Consider the following 22,149-nt stretch of genomic DNA (forward strand, 5'->3'; position numbering starts at 1 on the left):
CCATCCATTCATCTATTTATGTTGTCTTTTTTTTTTTACAAACTTAAAAAATTCTTTTTAATGTTTATTTTTTGAGAGAGAGAGAGCGAGAGCGAGCGAGCGAGTGAGCCAGGGAGGGGCAGAGAGAGAGGGAGAGAGAAATCCCAAGCAGGCTCCATGCTGTCATCACAGAGCCCAATATGGGGCTTGAATTCATGAACTGTGAGGTTATGACCTGAGCTGAAACCAAGAGTTGGACGTTGAACTGATTGAGCCACTTAGGTGCCCCATAATATCACATTGTCTTTTCTGTAGTTTTTTTTTTTTTCTTTTTAGCTTGTCATGGTGAAGTTTATGAAAAAACACTAGTGTGGAGACATGGAAGACAAATACATTTACATGGAATGGCTCAGGTGAAATTGTGGCATCTTTAAATTGATGACATATTTGCTGAGGGCAGAGGTCATGTCCTCCATGGTTAGCATGTACTTGTGGTCCTTTCTTGGCCAGAGACTGTGCTCTTCATTTTGCAATACTGCAGGACATCACTGGCAATATCTGAGATGAAATTCTGGGCATTTAGAGAGATGATGGATTTGAGGCTCCAAAGCCAGCTTAGTTCAGGGAGTAGTCAGTCACTGTATCTGGGATTTTAGGTGTGTAATCCTTCAGCTGCACCCGGATGTTCACTAGAGGTTTGCTGAACAATTCCAGGTTCATGTCCTTGTTGGCTACGCTTGGCAGTATGTAAAGCCTATTAGATGCAACCCAACCCTGGGGTGGGGGAAGGTACTCCAGGGGGAAGGAGAGAAAGGTAGGCAGTCACTGCTCAAGCCCTAGTCACCCTACTGTTCCTGAGGGTCTGGTCTTATTCTTCTGAAAGATCTGGGGGTCTAAGTAGCTTCTCTACAACCTTTTACTGTATTTGTATCATGAGTCTTGAAGTCAGGAAGTATTAAACCTTAAAGTTTATTCTTTTTCAAAATTGTTTGGCTATCCTTTGCATTTACAATAAATTTTAGGATCAGCTTGCCATTTTCTAGAAAAACCCTGCTGAGATTTTTCATTGGATTTTAAAAATCTGTACATCAGTTCCCACCAGCAAATGAGTGAGCACTCCTGTTGTTCCATATTCTCACTAGTACAATGTGTTGTCAGTGTTTTGGATTTTATCCATTCTAATAAGTTTGTAATGATATCTCGTTGTTTTAATTTGCAATTTCTTTATTTTGTATGAAGTTGGCAGTGCATATTTGCCACTGAGACTGCCCCACCCTAGTTTATTGAGATACAGCTGACATATTAACACTAAGTTTAAGGTGTACAATGTGTTGATTTGATATGCTTATATATTGCAAAATGATTACCACCCTAATGTTAGATAACACCTGCATTATGTCATATAATTATAATTTTGTGTGTGTGTGGTAAAGACATTTAAGATATGGTCTCTTAGCAACTTTCAAGTATATATTACGGTATTGTTAACTATAATCACCATGCTGTAGATTCCCAGGATTTGTTCATCTTAAAACTGGAGTTTATACCCTTTGACCAAAATCTTTCCTTTCACCCCACTCCCAAGCTCCTGGTAACCACCTTTCTAATCTCAGTTTCTGTAAGTATGACTTTTCTAGATTCTGCATATAAGTAATACCATAGAGTATTTATCTTTTGTTTGTTGAGCCTTTTTCTTTCATAGCTTATGGTATGGTGTGTTTTGTGTGCACCTGAAAAGAATATGTGTTATGCTATTGGATAGAACATTCTCTCACAGATCACTGTCTTTTGTTGACTACTGTCTAGTTCTTGAAAACCATTGTTTCATGTATATTGTCTTTTGTTTGTTTGTTTCAGATGACAGAATAAGTTCAGGCCCTGTTAATTCATCTTGCTTGGAAGCCCAGGTTCTCTTGTGTAATTTTTTCCCTTTCTCTTGGACCTTTCCTTTCCTCCTTTTTGGTTCCCATAGTTTTCTTTGTATCTGTCACTAATTATCCTTAAATTTCAGGTCAGGAATTTGAATTTCCTCTCTGTATGTATTGCTATTAAGAAGACTGACATTATTTATTCTCATTCTTTTGTATGTAATCTATTTATCTCTTTGAAACCTTTTAGGATTCTCTGTTTATACTTAGTGTCAGAAAGTTTGTCATTGATCTCAGTTACTTAGAACTTTTTAGACCTAAAATTTATATTTAATTTCTGCAATAATCATTTAAAATTTTCTGGAGATTGTTTCTTTTTCAATGTTTCTTTTTCACTACATTATAATTTTGTATGATACATTTAGTATTGTCTCTTATCTCTCTGAGGATATTAATTTCAGTATTTAAAAGTTTTATTTTGCTTTCTGTATTGACTGTTTTAGTTTTATTTTTGTCACTATCATTCATGTCAAAGATTACTCTTTAGATAGCTGGTAAAGTTTTGCCTGTTCATAGTTAAAAAAAAGATTTAAAAGTTCACTGAAATCTGTGTGTGTGTGTGTGTGTGTGTGTAAGCTGATTGACACGCTTCTCTGTAGGTTATTTGGGTGGGGAGTGGGTTGCTTCATTGATCATACTGAACTTAGAGTATGTGGATCTATGTTCACTTTTCCCATGTAGAAATCCTTTATCTTCTTGCTTAGTGGTTATAAGGGTCACTTGCCAGCACCCCAAGAGTCAGGATGCAATGACTGGGGTGGTGGCATGGAGTTCAAGGGTCTCCCTATTTAGTATATAGAATTTCAATCATATGGCATCTCTGCCTTCAGCTGTGCCCGATCACTCCTAGTCCAAAGTTTCTAAGTTCCAATGTTTTTAGTCTTTTGCTGGGGTGATGGAGGACATTTAGGTATTCAACTGCTTCTTATATAGATTGACAATCAAACCTTCTATTTTTAGTTCCACCAGTATCTGAACTTCAGGGGTACTTATTACACCCAGCTCTTGAGACTTTTCATGGTTTCTCAAGGCTTGGGTCTTATTTCTCTGCAGGAATTTGGTTTTCTCTTGTCTTTTAAGTCAGTTAGTGTAAGTCCATGTACTTTCCACCTTCCACATTTTTCACTATTACCCCCTTATGTTCTTTTTGCTCTTTGGGTTTGGAACTTAAAAATCCTTTCAATGTAATTTTAATGTATTCTCAGGAGGCAGCAGAGATTAATCAATGGTTGAGTTATGTTCTCTTTTTTTAACTTTTTTTTTATTGTGAAATGTAACAAATGTATACAGAAAGTCTACCAAAAATATAGTTCACTGATTTTTACGAAGTAACCAGTTAGGTTAAGACCGAGCATTGCCAGAATCCTCTCATGCTGTAAGAATCTTCATACCATCACAGTAAGTATCCTGAAATTTTTTCTATGGTTTCCGGAAATTAGCTTTATTTTCTATTTTCCCAGGGTCTGTTGTATGGAAAAAACATTCCATATAATAGATAATATTCAGTGTTGATATAGAATAAGATATAACAGCTCTTGCTGAGTAAGCTTTATCTTAGTAAGTACAGTTTTTGTTAAGGAACATTTGTGTTCAGGTACAACTTGACCTCATCTTAACGCAGCTGCATCTAACAGATAAAACTCTTCTTCTATTGAGATATTCATTCTGTAAGACTAATATAATTTTCTAGTATGACTTCTTTTTTCTATTTTAGAAGTTTCTGGAGAAACATTGAAATTAGACTGTGATATAGAGTCAGTATAAGTTGAAAAGTAGTATTTCTTGGTAATATCATTTACTCTTTACTTACTTAAAGCCCAACACCCTTCCTTTACAAAGGCCATAGTTTTCTATGAACCAGAAAAGCTATAAATTTTACCAGCTCGTTTTAACTGGAAAGAAATATCAAAAAAAAAAAATTCCTCCTGTGGGCTCTATAAATGCTGAGATAGTAGACTGACACATGAAATATACTAACTGTAGTTATTCATACCTCCCCCCCCATCTCAAACATGTCCTAATGATTTGTTATTCTACTCCATTTATAAGTAGCCATGGAGCAGAGTCTCACCGAATGAGAAGCCTGCTGTTTTTTCTTAATGTAAAGTGTCAAGTGAGTTGAATATTTTTGGACAATAAATCCTTATTTGGCTCCTAAGCAGAGAACACATTAAGGATTTAGCATATGGAGGGTAAACTGGTTATCAAATTTTGTCTACATTTAGTCTCTTCTTTCTCCTTTAGGAATTAAGTTGAAATTTGTATATATATGTATAAACTTGGAATTTTACAATATAAAGAAAAAAGATGGGAAAAATAAACAAATATATTCAATCTTTCTTTCCATGAATGTGCAATGCAATGCATGAGGCATTCTTCTGCATGAGAAACAGGACGCTAAGATGAAATCTTTAAAATCTTTTAGTTCCAGTATTTGCTTTGTCACATTCAATCTCCAGCAGTTTGTGTTGCCTTTTTCCTATTTAAGAGTTTTAGATCAGCTATTGAAATGGACATCCAAAATGCTATATTAGGGAAAAAATTTGCATAATATTATATTAGAGGTTTTCTCATCTTGATGAGCATTAGAATCCCCTATAGGGTTTGTTGAACAGATTCTTGGGTGCTGCTCCCAGAGTCTGATTTTCTACCCGTTATTGATAATGCATTTGGTTTCTGTTTCTGTAACAGTGTAGTGAAGGGGTCCTTCCTGAACTCTAAAGCTCAAACACAATTTTCATTACATTGCTTCTCTACTCCTTAGAGTAGCAATTTTAAAGTACTATTAATCTCTGAAGGAAAAAATATGGATAGATAATTTGGCGGCATGAGGCTCAGTGTGAGAGAAGGGCAGGCTGGAGGGCAGAGGACATGGAATCCTTTGATATCATATCTCTTAGCAGCCACTGTTGGGAAAGAAATGGAGAAAAGGAGAGGGGAGGGCACCTATGAAGAAGCCACTTCCCCTTTCTAACTTTACCTCAGTAAGGACATATGTATGTAGCCACTCATCTCTCAGCTCAGCCAGATGCATGAGAGGTTCTGTCCAAACAGCTTTGGAAGCAACCCCAATAATCCATCAGTATGACAGCTCAATATTCTCCTGAGGCCGGCTCTGTGGGATGTAGGTTAACTCCAAGTCCACTGGGTTAATTCATGATTCAAAGAAACATTTGAAAATATGGGGCTGAGGAAAGCACATCTGAAATGGGAGTCAGGAGACAAAAGTTCTAGTTCCAGTTCTGTTGTTTATTACCAGAGTAACTTCCTTAATATCTGTGAGCATTAGTTTTTTGTTTGTTTGTTTGTTTTTGTTTACTCAAGAAAGGTTGCATTAGATGGTCTCTTGGGTCCCATTTAGGTCTTAATCTATTATTATGAGAGGGCTGAGTCTGAGGCAGGAAGCTGGTTTCTGATCAAAGTTCTGCTGTCTGCTGTTGTCACGTAACTGCTGCCCAACTCATTTGGTGAGATTCTGTCTCTTCGGAAGAAATCAATGGTTTTGATGAGGTTGGCAACATTGTTTACTTCTGCTATTTGCTGAATATTGGCACACTTTCTGTTTTCACACACTGTAGATTAGTTTCTTTATGTTGCAAAGTCCAAAATTAAAGAGGCTGGGACTTGGAAATGTGGTATGAGTTGTAAACTAATCGCTGAATTCCTACCTGTTTGAATAAAGGTTGAAAATTCTCTTGAAGGATTGTTCAATTTCCTTACAGAATCTCAAGATTTTGTTTAGTCTGTTTTCTTTTAATATTGTAGTTATTAATACTATTAGTGTTCTGATGGATATAGATCATGGGTAAAATTTTATTTTCAGGAATAATTAATACCTTAGACTCAATCTGTCCTAATTAAAAAGATCTTTAACTCAAAATGTGCTTCATTTCCTGTATTTCCTAATATTTTAAAAGAGATACCTTTGTAATCACCTCTGATCCCTTGTCTTCCTACACCCTCTACATTTTAATGAAAGGCCAATTTTGCTTGGCTGTATCTCTGAAGAGTCTCATTGTTATATGAGCCGTACTGTCCCTGACTCATTACTTCTTGCTTATACCATTGCAATAACCTTCTCTCTATCTTCAATCTTTATCCACATCAATGTACACTTTATCATCAGTAGGATAATTTTTCTAATGCATCATTCTGATCATCTCCCTCCCTTGCTTAAAAAACATTAATGACTTGGTATTACTTATAATATTAAATCCAAACTTTCTAGTGGGACTTTAAATTTTTTTCTTGTCTGGACATGCCTAACATTCATACATTTATGTGATTCATACATTTATGTCATTCCTGTTGTCTTGAATGTTGTCTCCCCATCCCCACTTCTGTTTGGCAAAGTCCAACATCCTTCAAGGTCAAACCTCTAAGTGTCTATCACGAATCCTTACCTGAGCATTTTACACCTAAATGCTCCTTGGTCTAAGCTCTTATAGTAGATCTTATTGCTTTAATATTATGCTACTTTGTATTACCTTCATTCTTATTTTTTCTTGAGTGTTAAGTGCTCCTAATAATCATTGGATAAACTTCAGCCCTTAAAACTGATGTAGATTTTACATGTATTTGTGGATTTATGGTAAAAGCAGCTGTGTCTTTAATCAGATTTTCAGAAGATTCAACAACTCCAAATGATAGAGAAGTAATACTATATTATAATCTCTTTGATAAAAAATATGAATTTTGCCAAGTGAAAATTTAGTGCAATACCTTCAACATAATCAAATAATTTCTCAATAAATAATCATCTGGATAAGAAATGAATGAATATTACATTTAAATAGTTTAATTGAAGAATCTTCTAAATTTGTATTCAGAATCATATATTGGATTATTGTTAAAACTTGCCCATGTTTCTACATATTTAGGATAAAGAGGTTTGATACAGGTGGATACTGTTTTATAAAAAGGGTTTATAGTTGTTTGCTTTTTTGGCTAAGATCTTGTGGGATTTGAACTTAACTAGATATATCTGGTATATTTGGATATTAGAAATCCCTTTGGGTCCTTTGAACTATTCTTATGGCCCCTGAATCATGTGGTAGTCTACATTAATCTTCAAGGTGAGACCTAGGATCCAAGGCAGATTTAAATCTGTCTGAGTGTCTATGGTGTGGCTTTGGACTGAAACTAGTCTTGGCTCTCTGTCTTCCCTTTGCACTCATGCAATTCGATCATATGAATTTATATTTAGACACACTCTTGTTTCTCACAAGCCAACACATGAGGATGTACTCTTGGCAGATGTGAGTACCCTCACCCTCAGCAGCAGTTTCTCCTGTATCTATGCACCCCCCACTTCCCAGCCTACTCTGCAAGGGAGTTTAGAGGATAACCAGGCCTGAAGAACCAATGTAGAAGCAAGACATGGCTGGCAATTTACCTGTTGGTTGGCCTGCTTTTTCTTGTCTTTGAAATTAGGAAATGGGAATTATTTGCACATTTATGGAAGGCTTGCCAAGGACAGTAGGGAGTGATTACAGATGAAGGAGAAAGTGCTGGCAGCCTAAGAGGGTTCCACATACTCTGACTTATAGTTTCTTTAAATAGAGGGCTGCCTAGTATACAGTAAGTATAAGTGATAACAGAGACAATACTCTTTTGAAAAATACATTTTCTTTCTTTTATTTAAAGAATATTGCTTAACTTGCAATATTTACTTATAAGAAACTAAGCGTTTATAGTTAGAAAGAGGGGTGCCTGGGTGGCTCAGTTAGTTAAGGATCCTACTTTGGCTCAGGTCATGATCTCATGGCTGGTAAGTTCAAGCCCTGCATCAGTCTCTGTGCTGATAGCTCAGAGCCTGGAGCCTGCTTCAGATTCTGTGTCCCTCTCTCCCTCTGCCCCTTCCCTGCTCATACTCTATCTCTCTCTCAAGAATAAATAAACATTAAAAATTTTTTTCAAAAGAAAGCAAATGCATATATTGAAGAGGAGAGCATTTGGGATTTGTAGCTGTTCATACTTTTTCATATACATCTCATTTACTCTTGACAATAATTCTTTGAGGTATATAGGGACACTATTACTATTCCCAATTTTTATAATTTTTAAACATGTTTTTATTTTTATTTTTGAGAGGGAGAGAGAAAGCGTGAGCAGGGGAGGGTCAGAGAGAGAGGGAGACACAGAATCTGAAGCAGGCTCCAGGCTCTGAGCTGTCAGCACAGAGTCCAATGTGGGGCTTGAACTCATGGACTGTGAAATCATGACCTGAGGTGCAGTCAGACGCTTAACCCACTGAGCCACCCAGGTGCCATTATTCCCATTTTTTAAAAAAGAAATGTATGCTTAGCAGAATAAATTAGTTAACCAAGAATCAGAAGAAGAAGGGGGGAAATAGTAGGGGAGAGGGAGAGAGGCAAACCATGAGAGACTCTTGAATGCCGAGAACAAACTGAGAACTGATGGGTGTGGGGGGGGAGGGGGGAGATGGGCATGGAGGAGGGCACTTGTGGGGATGAGCACTGGATGTTGTATGGAAACCAACTTGACAACAAACTATTTGTAAAAAAGAAAAATTTCAAAACCCCTAGTCCTATGCTCTTTCAATTACATCATATAATAACAGTAACTATTCCTAACTCAATTATAGCAATCTGTAACCTGTGGGTAATTTGGGGTGAGGAAAAATTTCTTGTACAGAATAAATGGCACAGGCATTTACTCAGGGATCAGAAATACTTGTGTATCTTCTGAGAATATAAACATAAATATTACTATAAAGTATTCCCATTAAAAAAATAAAAAGATAAATTTCATTTATCTCTACACTAAAAGTTCTTTTTATTCTCAGTGAAGAAGGCAAGCAACAAGATCTTACCCTCTAGAGATACTTGTGTAAAAGACATGGGTATTTTTTAAATATTTTGAGATAATTCTAAAATGCAACCAGTGTTGTGTACTAGTGGTCAAAAGGCAAGGTTGGAAGCAATCAGAGAAAGATTACAAAGGCTGGAACCATGATTATGGCAGAAGAAAGGGAGAGGCATTTCTAAACTATTTAAAAGGGATGTTGATCAATTGAGAATAAAGAGAGAGAGGTCTATGTTCAGTCTGTAGTTTCAAATCTACTAAGAGAAGTGGCTAATCTTGGCAGTAACCTGGCTTGAAGGGATGGGAGTAGAATAGAAAGACATTGATAGCCTGATTTTAGACATAAGATGGTCATGGAGATATTGTTAACCATACAGGAAAAGACTATTCCCTATTTGAGTGATTTGTTCTAAACCATCTTCTATTAGATTGACAATTACAAAAATTACAGTTTTTTAAAAAAATAATATTTGATAAACAGATTCTTGCAAATGTTCACATAGGTCCATTCTAAATTAAATAAATTAGCATGTACTATCTTATTATTTCTCCCTCTGATGGATTTAAAGTAAGTACAGCTGATGGGAGAGGAAGTATCCTTGAATGGTTCTTGCCTAGAAAATATTATCATAGGGCACCTGTTCACATTTTCACTCTGAAGGAGCTTAGTTTCTTAGACCATAATTATATTGACCTTCATGTTAGGTTGTGTAGATACTATTTTTACATGTACAATGGTCTCATTATGTGATTCTGTTATTATTTTTATTCTTTTTGGGGGGTACAGGGTTAAATTTTGGCTGGGTGGGACCCTGTGTGTATATTTTGTGGCTACAGACAAAGCAGTATAAGGCGTTTCCTTCTGTTCATTTTCCAGGGTATTTCTGGGAAATCAGACCATGAAGTTTGCCCCAGGAAATTGTTTCTTTGTGGCCAAGACCAGTGTTTACACATTCTCATTGAGGCAATCTTTAATAGGCTGTTTCATTTGCACACAAATTGCCCAAAGAAGGTATTTTTACCCTCTTTTCTAAAACCTTGGCATTATAAGAATGTATTAAAACAGTGGCTCAATTGTGAGAGGTTATCCAGGGCTGAAGTTTTGAGGTTCCTTTTTAAGAATGCTGTACATTTAAGCATCTAAAATGACTTAATCCTGTAGATTTCTTGTCTTTCTCTCAATGGAGGGATGATCCCTTTTTATCTTTGGAGTAAAAAAATAATAAAATGTTTCAAAACTTCCCAGTGCTTTTTTTTTTTTTTTTAATTTCAAGCAATTTATGAGGAAAGTATAGGAAGATATTTAGTTCCATTTTACCAACAAGAAAGCCATGGCTTTGGCCTGGAAAGATTAAAACACTTTCTCAATGCTCCACAGGAAGTCAATTGTCCAGATGAAATTAGGACCTTGGAGAAGGATCTTTGGCTACTTTTATTCCTTTACATAAAGAATTCTAAAATATTAGGGGCGCCTGGGAGGCTCAGTTGGTTAAGTGCCTGACTTTTCACTTCGGCTCAAGTTATGATCTCAAGGTCTTGAGATTGAGCCCCATGTTGTGCCCCATGCAGAGTGTGAGGTCTGCTGAAGATTCTCTCTCTCTCTTTCTAACCCTTTGAGCCCCACCCCCCACTTGCATGCATGTGCAGTCTCTCTCTCAAAAAAGAAAATTATAAAAATTAGATCTTGCAGAAGTTTAACATCAATCTTGAAAAAGTATAATGATATTTGAACAGATTTGGAATGGCTGTGAAAGGTTAGGCAGAAAATAATCAAACCTCTCTTTGTGTATAAAGCAGGAATATGACATTATCCACTCAAGAGAGAAGCCTGGAATGGCCTGGTTAAAATGAATTTCTCTTTGTTTCTTCTTTGTCTAAACTAATTGTTTTATAGTACATCTGCTTTTATCACATTTTTTTCTCTGCACTATTTTATGGCCCTTTCTAACATTTACTTAACTTGAGATCTTTCAAGTATATGGTGACATATCAAAGGATAGGGAGAAGATAAGGATGAGGTGGACATCCACAACTTTTCTCACTGGAGGTTGTTATATGGCAGGAAAGTATAGCATTGGCAGAAGAATGGAGAAGATATTATATTAGACCAACAGTCATCAATATAATGTTGGGAAAACATTTCTCTTCCAAGCTAGATTTGTAATGAGACATTTGCCCTCTCCCCTGAGTTGATGAGAACTATGTGGTCCAGAAAATCTAATTCTGTCCTCTTTGAAGTTATTCTAGATTCCAAATGTACATGTTGGGGAGGATGGATCCTATTAAGAATAACATATTTAGTTATATATTTTTTATCATAATTAAGGATAATTCTGCTGGTATTTTTATTCCCTTTTTTTGTTGTTGTCAAAAAGATTTGCAAGAGTGCAGTGATGACTCAGATGTATTGTTTTATAATTATCTTCCTTCTTTTTCATTGGCATCTGCAGTGAGAAAGCCAGGAGAATGTGAGTTATATGTGAAGCTCTTTATCTGGGATCTGAGAATAGGGTATGTTATTTACATCTCTAACCAATATTTCTGGGTTTCCTGACAGAAATTAATTTTCCCTAATATTTTTTCTTTATCATTGAGTAAAATGAAAGATTAACAGGCTGTCTTCCTCCTATATTGACATAATTAGACATCACAGTAGGATATTGGAGAAAAATGATTGCCATCCCAGTGACCATATGTTTTTTTTTTAAAGTTTATTTATTTATTTATTTTGAGAGACACAGTGAGAGAGTAAGGGAGGGACACAGAGAGAGGGAAAGAGGAAATCCTAGGCAGGCTCCATAATGTCAGCACAGAGCCCAAGGCAGAACCTGATACTGTGAACCATGAGACCTTGACCTGAGTTGAAACCAAGAGTCAGACACTTAACCAACTAAACCACCTAGGTGCCCTGATCATATGTTACTTAAAGAATTCTCACCCAGTGCTGCATTGTGAGAAGGGCATGTGGTTGGTTCACTGATGGTCCAGTGATTTTGATTCATTCTCGGGTCCCCTTCTTTTCTTAATTCTTTCTTTATTACCCTTGCAATAGTTCATCAACTATTAATTGATCACATAACATGATCTAGACATCTAAAATATTTGAGCACACAGCCCAAAACACATATTTTATTTTCATTATAAAATACTATATATATAATTGTCTGTATTTTATAATATAGACAGAGATTAAAGGAAAAGAAATCTAAATAGAAATAGAAATTCTAACAACTTCTTATGTACATAAAGCACACAAACACAATGGGGTCCAAGGAATAGTTCTTGGTATCCAAATTCCAAAAAGATCCTGGGTTATGTGCATACTGTGACTAACGAAAATGTTACCCATCGTAGGCCCCCAAACTTATGTAATTTTCACTGAGACTCATGGCAGTTTTACATATACATTTATAAGGGGAGACTCTTAAATACTACTACTGTTCTATATCTAAGGGGCTAAAGTACTTTCAGGAAAGACCGTTTAATCTTCTTGTGTTTGAAAAACATAAAATGAGGTGATGACTGGCAAATGAGAGCAAGCCTGTTTAAGATTAAGATTATGACGTAAATTGACAAAAGCTCAAGCATTCCAAGTCCAAGTTGCTAGGCACCTTCTTCTTGCTCCCATCTGAGTATAATGATGTATTGTCAGCTTTAGCTGAGGTACAAAAGGGTTATTAGACCTTGGAGTCCATCTGTTCCCTGTGCAAAGGAAACAATTGAACTAATACTGCCTTCTCTTTTCCTTGGTTTCTTGCCACCTTAATTATAGTTCATCTGGGCTATGTGTGTACTTGCTGCCTTGAGTAGAACATTTTCCAGAACTCTAAGAAAGCAGAGTGAAAGCTCAGGTAAGGGAATTGAAGCAGTTTGCAGTTAAGGCTTGGGGGAGGGTGTTCTCTGATGAGTCATTCAAGCAATCAAAGCAACAGCACATGGTATCCACAATTCATGTCACCTTAATACTCACTATTGCCAGACTATTTTCACAGAGTTTTCAATTCAACATTGGTCTTGGTTATTTTTAAATGTTTTGTGTGGATGTGTATGTATATTTTTGTCGAGACTGGTACATCAGGAGTTATTTCCTTTTAAATGGTAGCGATGAGAGATGAGCCATCCTACCTTCCATTTTTATTTAGTTGTAATATTTTACATCAGTAGTCATCTCCCAATTTCCTTCTGGGTTATACTTGGAAGATATATTTATGTACAGGATGACATGGGTATACCAGGCAATCAGGTCTATGGCTTGGATAAAACAGATTCTGGTGATGCGAATCTCCTGTGAGTTAGTATAACTCTAACTCATTTTGTAACATCAGTTTGAGACCAGTTACGTTACTGTACCACAAATAAAAATTGCTGCTCTAAGAGTAAAATTCTGGAAATTCAAGGAAGATTTTGCAAGTCTTTCTTTCTCTCTTTATTTATAAATGTCTTCACTGTGTCCAGACTAGTGCTCACTTTGGCAGCACATACACTGTGTCCAGAGTGGCTTTTCCTTACTCAGTGCAACTAGGATTATTAAGAAGGGTTTGGGCAATCTTTTCCTTAAAACACAACTTCTTGTTGCATTAGCTCCATCCTCCCCAACCCACTGTCCACAGTATCAAAAATACTGTTTGGGACTGATTTTGTGTTGTGTGAGCTCTAAGAAATTTTGATTCCTTTAAAAAGGCATGTAGTTGAAAAATGTGACCAAGTTATTTGCAATGAATGTAGATAATAATATCTTCACTCCGCTCATTGTTGGTAGGTCTGACTGAACATTATTTTATGTCTAAAATTTTTTGTTAGTAAATTTATTGCTTAAGATGCATTTTTTTCTAAAGAAAATTTAAAAAATTGAACTTGAAATTGAAATCTGTTAATAACAATTGGATTGCTTATAATAGCCAACAGTATATGAAGGCTCTGATCTGCATTTGGTTTATAACAGTGCTGTTTTATGCGCCAGAGGATTAAAATGATGCAGTGGGAGTAAATTAGTAGTTTACCACACTGTCAGCTCATAAGAATCACTTGGGCCTCATCTTAGGGTGATATGGATTGGAAAAAGAGGGAGGCAAGAAGTTTGTCCCTGATTAGTCCAGGTGACTTTGAGAATCAAACAGACATGTAAACCTCTGGAGGGATGGTAAATATTTTCTCATTTTAGTTCTAAAATTCATGACTACTCTCTATTTTTTTATTTCAAAATCATAAATATTTGGAGCTAGAAAGCATCTTAGAGAACACTTGGCCTGAACTTGTCATTAAAAATAAAATATTTTTACTCATTCCCCCACCAGCCTCCCCTCTGGTAACCATTAGTTTGTTCTCAATAATTAAGAGTCTGTTTTTTGGCTTCTCTATTTTGTTCTCTTGCTTGTTTGTTTTGTTGTTAAACTCCACGTATGAGTGACATGATACGGTATTTGTCTTTGACTTACTTCACATAGCATGGTACTCTCTACCTCCATTCATGTTATTGCAAATGGTAAGATTTCATTCTTTTTTATGGCTGAGTAATATTCCAGTGTGTATGTGTGGGCCTGTGTACCACACCTGCTTTATCCATTCATCTATCAATGGATACTTGGGTTGCTTCCATAATTTGGCTATTGTAAATAATGCTGCTATAAGCATAGGGGTGCATGTATTCCTTTGACCTAGCATTTTTGTATTTTTTGGGTAAATACCCAGGAGTATGATTATTGGATTGTAGAGGAGTTCTTTTTAAAAAATTTTCAGGAATCTCCATATTGTTTTCTGCAGTGGCTACACCAGTTTGCATTCCCACCAACAGTGCAAGAGGGTTCCTTTTTCTCCATATCCTTGCCAACACCTGTTGTTTCCTCTGTTGTTAATGTTAGTCATTCTGACAGGTGTGAGGTAATAGCTCATTGTAGTTTTGATTTGCATTACCCTGTTGGGGGAAATAGGTGATGGGGATTAAGGAGTGCATTTGTCTTTTTTTTTTTTGAAGGCTCTACACCCAATGTGGGCTTAAACTCATAATCCTGAGACCAAGAGTTGCATGCTCTACTGACTGAGCCACACATGCACCCCAGGAGTGCACTTGTTGCAATGAGCACTGGGTGAGTTATGGAGTTGTTGAGTCACTGTATCAAACACCTGAAACTAACGTAACACTGTTTGTTAACTATACTAAATAAAATAACTGCAAAAAGGAAAAGTAGTGGTCAAAAGCAAAAGCTTAAAAATAAAAATTTTCCAAATTTTTTCTTTTTTAGAGAGAGAGAGAGCATGAAAGCAGGGAAGAAGGGCAGAGGGAGAGAGAGAGAATCTCAAGCAGCCTCCACACAGTGTGGAGCCTGACAGAAGATCTGATTCCATGATATTGAGATCATGACCTGACCCGATATCAAGAGTAGGATGCTTAACCAACTAAACCATGCAGATACTCAAAACTTTCCAACTTTAAAATAAAATTTTGCTAGATAAAGGACCAGAATGTAATACAGGAAACCATCAAAACCCTAGAGGAGAAAGCAGGATACAACCTCCTTGACCTCAACTGCAGCAATTTCTTACTTGACACATCCCCAAAGGCAAGGGAATCAAGAGCAAAAATGAACTATTGGGACCTCATGAAGATAAAAAGCTCTGCCCAGCAAAGAAAACAGTCAATAAAATAGGCAACTGACAGAATGGGAAAAGATAGTTGCAAATGACATTAGATAAAGGACTAGTATCCAAAATCTATAAGGAACTCACCAAACACCACACCTGAAAAACAGTCTAGTGAAGAAATGGGGAGAAGACATGAACAGACACTTCTCCAAAAAGGACATCCAGATGGCCAACAGACACTTGAAGCGATGCTCAGCATCCCTCCTCATCAGGGAAATACAAATCAAAAACCACACTGAGATACCACCTCACGCTGGTCAGAGTGGCTAAAATAACAAGTCAGGAGACTCCAGATGCTGGTGAGGATGTGAAGAAATGGGCACCCTCCTACCCTATTACTGTGAATGTAAACGGGTGCAGCCCCTCTGGAAAACAGTGTGGAGATTCATCAAAAAATTAACAATAGAACTACTCCAAGACCCGGCAATAGCACTGCTAAGAATTACCCAACGGTTACAGGAATGATAATGCATAGGGGCACATGGACTCCAATGTTCATAGCAGCACTCTCAACAATAGCCAAAACGTGGAAAGAGCCTAAGTGTCCATCAACTGATGAATGGATCAAGAAGATGTGGTTCATCTATACAATGGAATACTACATGGCAATGAGAAACAATGAAATCTGGCATGTGTAGCAACGTGGATGGACCTTGAGGGTGTTATGCTGAGTGAAATATGTGAGGCAGAGAAGGACAGATACCATATGTTTGCATGTACAGGTAGATTAGGAGGAACTTAATGGAGGACCATGGGGGAGAAGAAGGGGGGAAAATTTGGGGCGAGGGAGGGAGGCAAACCATGAGAGACTCTTGGATGCTGAGAACAAATTGAGGGCTGATAGGAGATAGGGGAGAGGGGAAGGGGGGAGATGGGCATGGAGGAGGGCACTTATTGGGATGAGCACTGGGTGTTATATGGAAACCAACTTGACAATAAACTTTAAGAAAAAAATAAAATTTTGCAAAAGTAAAAAAAGAAATGAACTTTAATTTCTTAAAAATATAAAATATTTTTAGAAATAATTATAGAAAATTTGGAAAATGGATATAAAAAAGAAAATAATCATTACCTTCATTCTCAACATTTACTGTCTACACATTACTATAATTTTTAAATTTGAGTATCTTTGACAATTTACATTAGTGTCAGATGTCAACATAGTGTTATGCTATGCTCACAACATAATTATTATTTATACATTGGCGATTTTCCTTCCTTTTTCTTAAATATACATTTAAAAAATGGGAACACACTATACATATATGAATGTATGTATGTATGTCTCTAACCTGCTATTTTCACTTAATATATTTGGGAACATTTTCATTAGTTCTTTATGATATCAGAGTTTGGGGCACCTGGGTGGCACAGTCTGTTGGGTGTCCAACTTTGGCTCAGGTCATGAACCTGTGGTCTGTGAATTTGAGCCTCGCATTGGGCTCTGTGCTGACAGCTAAGAGCCTGGAGCCTGCCTCAGATTCTGTGTCTCCCTCTCTCTCTGTCCCTCCCCTGCTCACAATCTCTCTCTCTCTCAAACTTAAATAAACATAAAAAAAAAATGCAGAGTCAAAGGCTTGTCTTTAACGTAATTATATCAATGAATGTTCTATTTCTGGTCAGGTAGGTTATTTTCCATTATTTTTCCTATTGCAAATGATGTTGAGATTAACACCCTGATTGAAAATTCTTTGTATACATCCCTGACAATTTGCTTAGGATAATTTCTCAGAGGATGAAGTCCTAGAAGTATAATGTAAGAGTACAGCATAGACTCTGAACCATACAGCTTGGGTTTTTATCCAACTATTGATTTTGTAAACTTGGGCAAATTTTAGTGTCTTGGTTGCCTGATATGTAAAATGGGGTTAATTATTAGTACAACCTTATAGAATTTCTGTGAGGACTGAATGAGAAAATATACTTAGAGTACTTCATACAGTGTACGGGACTGAATATGAGTTCAATATTGTCCATTATTGTGGTAATAAAGTGATGTACATTTGGAAGGTTCTGGTTTTTGAGAGTTATTGCCACTGTACTTACAAAATTGTTAGAGTTATTCCATTTCTTCCTCCTCCAGAAAGGCTGTAGAATCAGTGTTTCCACTATAAATGTTTAGTGTCCACTTCCCTGCATCCTAATCCTTTTTTCATTTACAGAGGAAGAAAAGTGAGGTTCCAGTGGAATCAAATTCCTTAGCACTGGTCTCATTGTCAGGCATGGACAGATTTGAGACTGTATTATAGCTCCACAGCCCCACATACCTGTCTTTATCAAAAGTCTGAATTAAGAATTTTACATTTATTACATTACAGTATCTTGCTTTGTAGGACTGATTGGAATTAAGCCTTTCTTTCCCTCCAGATACAATGTAACTGTGGGAGAACTGGACAAGGAAAGGAGCCATTCTCCAGTGTGCTGTGTGACTAATTGATTATAACTTATACTTTCCCCCACCGGAAGTAGAAACTGGTATTTTTGTTTTTTAAAATTTTTTTTTGGAAATTGTTATTTTTAAATATATGTGGAAAAAAACCTCCTTGAAAATGTGTAAGACTCAAACTTTTGGTTCTCGGAGGTTGAAATAAAAGTTGGTCTTATCAGGGGTCACTAGAGGGCACTGTGACCCTTCAAGTTTTCAAGTTGTACTGTTTGGAAAAGAAATTTTGCACTGTTTTTGATTTTAGTGAAGATTTTTGCTGGCATCCATAAGAGTAAAATCAAATATGAAGAGTGTGAGAGGTACACAGAAACTGATACAAGACTGTGTATGAGCTGATCAGGAGGTTACCTTTTTGGTTACAGGAAGGTCCAAATTTTAGGAGCTTTTAAAATATGAAAATGGTATGTTTTCATTTACCTTCCTTTTAGTAAACGACAGTTTTCTGGTTTTGAGACTTCTCATTGTTTTTCCCCTCTGGAAATATTTTATGTTACAGTTGTAGCTGTGAGTGTTAACTTGGGTCACCACATGGCATAATCCAGTATTTATGAAATAAGAATTTATATTGTAGTGATTTTAAAGCATGTTAGCCATTATGTAACGATTTTCCCCCATAAACTGACCTGGGCCTTTAGTAGGTACTTTAGAATTTATCTGAAATAACTTCAATGGCATCCTTGTTTTTACTTCTTTAAATCCTGTGCTGAAAAGAAAGTTCTTCCACTTGATTTTTCCACTCAATTGCAAAGCCTAGGATTAAATTAACAAAATTGGTTAGCAGCATCGCTTTGTCCTTCAAAGTAACCTTTTTGTAGGACTTTCTACTGAGTAGTGCATCAAGTAGCATCTTTGTTAACAATTTGAACTATCGTTTCCATTCACACAACATAAAAACCCAAGAACATTTAAAATAAATGGTCGTTGCTGGTTTTAATTTGATAAAGTTGCAAATGATTTACCAAATTTTTTCTATTGTATGTTTGTCATCGTGTAGTAGGTTGTTTAGAAAAAAAATCCACACATCATTAAGTTTGAGTTTGTTCTGGCCTTATTAAAGGGACATGGTTTAAATAAAGAATGGTTTTATACAGTCTTCAACAATCAGATGCTGGGTTCTTTCTTTTTTACAATAAATAAATGAATACATACAATAAAAAAAAGACTCCTAGTAGTATATTTAAAATATAAGATACTTCAAAGTATATTTAAAAAATAAAAAGGAAACCTCTTTCTGTTACTGCTCCTATCTGGAATATAACAGATCAAAAGTTATCTGTTCAAACTGATTTCCTTATGTTTGCTAACCAAATTCACCTTCCAAAACAGTTCACCTGCCCCATCCCCTCCATGTTCCCCTCATCTCACTTCAGAATTTATGTTGGCAAGATTCTTTAATTCTTTCTCTTCCTCCCTTTCTCTTTCCAAATCTCTCAATAATCAGTCTAACAGGCTGCAGGACTCTATCTCCAATTATATATGTGTGTATATATATATATATATTTATTTTCTCATTTCTAGAGTGACCTTTTCTCTTAAAAATGTTTATTTTGAGAGTCTCTGCGCTGACAGTGATAGCAGTCACCAATTGTGAAACCATTACAGGGCAGAAATCAAGAGTCTGATACTCCACTGAGCCACCCAACTGCCCTAGAAGGACATTTTCTAAAAATAGACAAACCATGTCTTATAGCATGTTACCTTACCTTGGGTTCAAATCAAATTTCTGTGTATGGTTTGTTTCCTTCACTGTCAAGCAGAACATTTTTAACAGTGGTGACAAGTCTTCCTTCCCAGTATCAGTATTACAGTTTCCTTTATGGAAAGTGAGATCAACAGTGAGTGTGTGTTGTGCTTTCTTTTGTTTCCTGGATTAGGAGAGCAGAAGAAACTGGCAGTGAAATTAGTGGCCAGTTTAGCTTTTTATAGGACATATACGGATTTGGGGCTCACTACTTTATCACTTCTTTCCCTGTTGCGGCACTCTGATCAAATCTGTTTCTGCTTCCTTTCCGCAGCATGGTAATCACAGCTAACGTTATTGAATACCAGTATTTCGGGTAGGCTCAACCCTTCATACACATTATAGGGTGCATCCAGGTCTCCTCAGGCTCTTAGACTAAGCAGGATTGGCAACCTGTTCTTTCGCAGTTCAAAATGGAACATATGTCCAGAGAGGTTATCTTGCTGGAAGTAACTGAGAATTATCTGTCTGGCTGTGACCTTCAGAATGACCCTAGGACTCTCATAATTACACTTCAAAAACATGTTGGGGAAGAGATTATAGAAGTAGAAAATATGTGATGAAGACTCGTGTACACATGAAACTCTTTTGTTTTTTCAAACCCCCTGAAATTAATGTTTCCCTGCAGCCATTTCACTATTACCGTTGTTGAGTAAGGGAGAATTGCTGCCTTGGGAAGAGGAAGATGGATGGAAGGGAAGTCTAAGTCAGGGCAAGGAAACACAAAATCCGGCGGGGGCTGAGGAAGCGAATGGTCAGAGAGGCGTGTCGGAGTTTAGTCCACCGTGGGAGGGGGTGATAAAAAGCGGGGGAAGCTTGACTCTCACTCACAGGAAATCTGAGGGTAGACCTGAGAAGCAGTGAGTTCCTCATTACGCCTCAAAGGCAGTGACTGCCGCGCACGCTGCGCGTCTCCAGGCGCAGGCACCAGGAGAGCACTGCGCAGGCCAGAGCCTCGCCGGCGCCTCCGCCTCCAGAGAGAAGGCTGGGGTCTGCGCAGGCCCGTGGAGGAGGTAGTGCTGCGCGGCTGAGGTGCGCAGTGCACCGGCCTGGTCTGGGAGCGGCCATCTCCACTTCCAGGCAAGCCCAGACTGGGTAGGAGATGTCTTGGTGGTCACCCATCGCACCTTGGGGACCCAGGTGGGGTTCAGATGCCCGGTGAGCCCGGATTGCCCTCGTGGCTTCTGGAGGACAGAGACCGAGGCCTGGAGATAGCGGGCGAGATGCCGGTTGCTGAGCTTTGCAGCCTCTATTTTGGAGAGCAGAGGCTAAGAGAAGCCTTTAACAATCTGCCATTATTCCAAAGAGGCCAAGACTACCTGGACGTTACTATTCTGCCATGGAATTGTGTTTTACAGTCGGAGGAAGAGGACTAACTTTGATCGACAGGTTTACTTTCTAACTCCACTCAGTGGGAACTTGAGCGCCACGTTGTATCCATTAAATGGAAAAAGAAGCCACATTTTCACTAAAGGCGAGTGTAGCATGTACTTTTTCAATCTTACAAAGGACACTTTGTGGTAAAAAAGATAGAAAAGTAGAAAGAAAAGGTAAAAAAAAAAGAAAACTTAATCTAGGGAAGAAACCCTCAATATTTGGCATATATTCTTCAAGAAAGTACACAATTGTATCACAAAATTGGTGTCATACTGTATATACAATTCCCTGCCCCAATCTTTATACTTAGTACTTTATTTTGAGTGTTTTCCCAATTCAGATATTTAATGGCTATAACTTGTCTGCACTCTTCACCTTCCTCTTCCCTTTTTTCAAATGTTTCTCCTGGCCCCCTTTACTGCCACAACTGTCTCCTTTATACCTCTCCTGGGGGCATCAGGCTTCCTCTTTTCCAGTCATGCCTGTATTTTGGGGAGCTTTTTAAATAATGCAGCCACCTTTAAGTACTCAGAGACTTTGTTGCCCTTTACGTACTCTGCTTCACTTATGAATTAGTGCCTCATACATAAATTGAATTGGAATTAGGAAACATTGGGCAGACTGACCCCTAGTTCCATATATTGGGAATATATTTGAGAACTAATATGAGGAATCTTACCAGAAAAAAATATCCATAATCATCACAAACTATTCTGTAATCTTCCAGCCAGGTCAAATTAATTCTTGATAGGGAGGTTATCTTAGTTGGGATTAAGAAATTTCATGTCTATGGGGCCCCTGGGTGGCTCAGTTAGTTAAATGTCCTAATTCATCTCAGGTCATGATCTCCCTGGTTGTGGGTTCCAGCCGCACTTTGGACTCTGTGCTGACCACTCAGAGCCTGGAGCCTGCTTCGGATTCTGTGCCTTCCTCTCTCTCTCTCTGCCCCTCCTCTGTTTGCCCTCTGTCTCTCTAAAATAAACATTAAAAAAAAAATGAATATGGGGCACCTGGCTCATATTGGTTAAGTGTCCAACTTTGGCTCACCTTTGGTGAATTTTAGCCCCCTCATTTGGGCTTTCTGCTCTTAGTGCAGAGCCTGCTTGGGATCCTCTGTCTCTCTTTCCCTCTCTCCCTTCCTCTCCCCCATAGGCACTTGGACGTGCTCTTGCTTACAAATAAGTAAACATTACAAAAAAATCATGAGTATA

General features: G+C 37.4%; 1 long non-coding RNA gene across 1 annotated transcript; it reads right to left on the reverse strand.

The window, feature by feature from the left end:
• Nucleotides 1-5,193: 5,193 nt before the first annotated feature.
• Nucleotides 5,194-19,620, reverse strand: LOC120226555. Its single transcript, XR_005527050.1, has 3 exons — nucleotides 19,524-19,620; nucleotides 18,444-18,570; nucleotides 5,194-5,575 (listed from the first exon to the last, which is right to left on the reverse strand). It is a non-coding gene; the product is annotated as an uncharacterized LOC120226555 (long non-coding RNA).
• Nucleotides 19,621-22,149: the final 2,529 nt, after the last annotated feature.

Source organism: Hyaena hyaena, unplaced genomic scaffold, assembly GCF_003009895.1.
Source record: "Hyaena hyaena isolate Hyena2069 unplaced genomic scaffold, ASM300989v1 scaffold_1746, whole genome shotgun sequence".
NCBI lineage: Eukaryota > Metazoa > Chordata > Mammalia > Carnivora > Hyaenidae > Hyaena > Hyaena hyaena.